At 40.9% G+C, this 2,733-nt stretch overlaps 1 pseudogene; it reads right to left on the minus strand.

Moving 5' to 3' along the window:
* Positions 1–345: 345 nt before the first annotated feature.
* The window catches only part of LOC142940986 (serine/threonine-protein kinase BRSK2-like), an 11,921-nt pseudogene continuing 9,533 nt past the window's right edge, over positions 346–2,733 (minus strand).

Genomic DNA, 2,733 nt, shown 5'->3' on the forward strand with positions numbered 1-2,733 from the left:
GGCGGCGGGGCGTGAGTGGGCCGCCGTCGGCCGGTTCTCGAGGAGCCACGCCGAGGTTTAATAGTTATTATGGATGAATCCTGGTGGCAGAGACAAGTCAAGCCATCACACATGAGGACGACACACACCCACCCAAAAATACCCCCCCCCCAAGAGGACACAAGGGAGGGACAGAAGGGGGGGGACAACAAAGCTACATTTGCTACTTATTGTAAAATACTGATCCAAACTGAAGTAGCCATTCCCGTTATACTGTAGAAAAGTTATAGGCAAAAAGTAGATCTGTTTCTTTTCTTTGTCTTTCTGACTCTCTCTCTCTCTCTAGTCATGCACAGCTACCGCTCCTTAAGGTTGTTCCTGCGTCCGGTTGCTGGCGGCCATCTTTGTTTTGTCTTTTCCGGGGGGGCATTTAGAGTCATTGGGCGGGGGGGGCTGGCTGGGCTTGCTGCCGGGGGCATGCTTGGCGGGGGAGCTAGGCGTGGCGGGGGGGGCGCCGGACGCTTGGATGTTCTTCTCGTCTGAAAAAAGCTGTTTAATTACGTCAAAGAAGTTACTCAACGGGCTGCCTACACAGACGGGAAGAAAAAGAAAAGAGACAGAGAGAGAAAGAGAGAGAGAGAACAAACAACAGATGAGCAATGGGGTTAACATGAGGAGAGGAAGAGGAGGAGGTGATGGAGGATGAGAGGAGGAGTGGAGCCGGAGGAAAGGAGACTCTTCAGCCCGGGGGGAGGAAAGGTTGTGGGGGAAAAGGTGAGCTAATGTCACATCTTAAAGTTTAAAAATAGATATCAATAAATATATCGGCTTCAGAGTCTCGGTTTCCTCTGCTGGGCGTGAGAGCTAACGGGAGCTCTGGAAGACGGTACAGGTTTCATTCAGAGAAACAGAATAAACTTATTAAAGAATAAGCAAAAATAATCTACCTTCATAATGTGAACTGAGTTCATTTCTTAGTGTAAAACAAGCTTTTTACTGCAGACAATCTTGTTTTACATTATTTCAAATCCAAAGTTACGCATGAAGTTCATTTAGTAAATTATGATCCATTTAGATTCAAACAGACCATAAAGCTGCATTCTCTCTAGTGTCCAGCAGGGGGCGACTCCTCTGGTTGTATAGAAGTCTATGAGAAAATGACTCTACTTCTCTCTTGATTTATTACCTCAGTAAACATTGTAAACATGAGTTTATGGTCTCAATCTCTAGTTTCAAAGTCTTCTTCAATACAGCATGATGTTCATTTAGTACATTATGGTCCATTTAGAGTCAAACAGACCATAAAGCAGGGGATGCTTTAGGGCGGGGCTACACGGTGATTGACAGGTCTCTACCAGATACGTATACGGCGTCTCTACGTCACTCCTCCTCAGTCCAGATATGGTCACTTCCTGTTCACTGGTTGCAAAAAAAACAAGATGGCGACGACCAAATCGCCGAACTGGAGGCTTCAAAACTACGTCCACGTCTTCTACTTCGTTTGTGGTGAATAAACTACAAACTAAAGCACTAAAGTTCACACCGATAGAACCAGATGAACATTTCCTGTCGATCTGTTCTCGTTCAGACTAGCTGTGTTGCTAAGCTAACGCTAAGCCCTGTGTTTGCAGCAAGTCTGTAAAGTCTCAGAACTTTTTGGTACATTTATGCTTCCTGCACATAACTGACAGGCCTGTTTTCTCCGTGTGAACGTCTTCCAAAGCTCCCGTTAACTCTCCATCGTATCAACATCCATCACAACAACATCCAACATCCATCTGCTCAAACAAAGGCTTCAAAAACAGTCATGAGTGAATTAAAACATGCGACAGCACAGAACACACATTAATCATCACTTATCATTGCCGAGGTTAGTGAAACAGAGAGCGTCCCCTCCACTGTAAAACACGTCGTCCCTGTTTGTTCTGCAGCGATGGATTAGACTTACCATCGCTCCTCTTCAACAACACACACACGCTGCAGTTCTGCTGTCGGATATTTAGTTTCAGTGATTTCAAATATGGAAACGTTTCATGCGGAGGGTGAAGGGGAGCAACCAGGCGTCAAGCATTTATCATGCAAAGGGTCCGTTAAGAGCTGCTCACACACATCCGCACTGACATACACACATCTTATTGAGTCATTCAGTCATTCAAATACAGATACAAATACTATTAAAAACATGAAATAAGAAGCAAGCTACTGTGTTTTGGGTGGTTGAGGATTTGAGTTTGTAGTTTTTTAAATTTTTCATCAACCAGAAGTTAATAAAGAATAATATCTGAGTGATTCATCAATTCATCGGTTGTTTGTTTTGCATCAACAAACTTTACAACTTTGGCTCCAAAAAGAAACAGAATTGAAATTTGAATTATTATTGAATAATAAAAATGTCAAATCGGGCATGAATGTCATAAAAATGTCACAACAAATGTAATAAAAAGTCATAGTAGAGTATGTCATTAGAAATATTATTAAAAAGTGGAAAAGAAAATAATTATAAAAATACAGTAAAAATAATCTCCTAAAATATTTTTTAAAGTCATAATTAGTTTTATAAATGTCATTAAACATCATAAAAAATTAATTGTATAGAATGTCTAAGAATGTTATAGTACGTCATAAAAGCTGTTTACCAGACATTTGTGTTATAATTAACTTATTAATGAATTATTGAGTCCTGACATTAATGTTCAGAGACACAAAGAATTAAAGTTAAAAAGAGAAATCTGATAAATTTGTGAGAAAAAAACT

This window comes from Anarhichas minor, unplaced genomic scaffold (assembly GCF_050575085.1).
Source record: "Anarhichas minor isolate MPS153535 unplaced genomic scaffold, ASM5057508v1 ptg000123l, whole genome shotgun sequence".
NCBI lineage: Eukaryota > Metazoa > Chordata > Actinopteri > Perciformes > Anarhichadidae > Anarhichas > Anarhichas minor.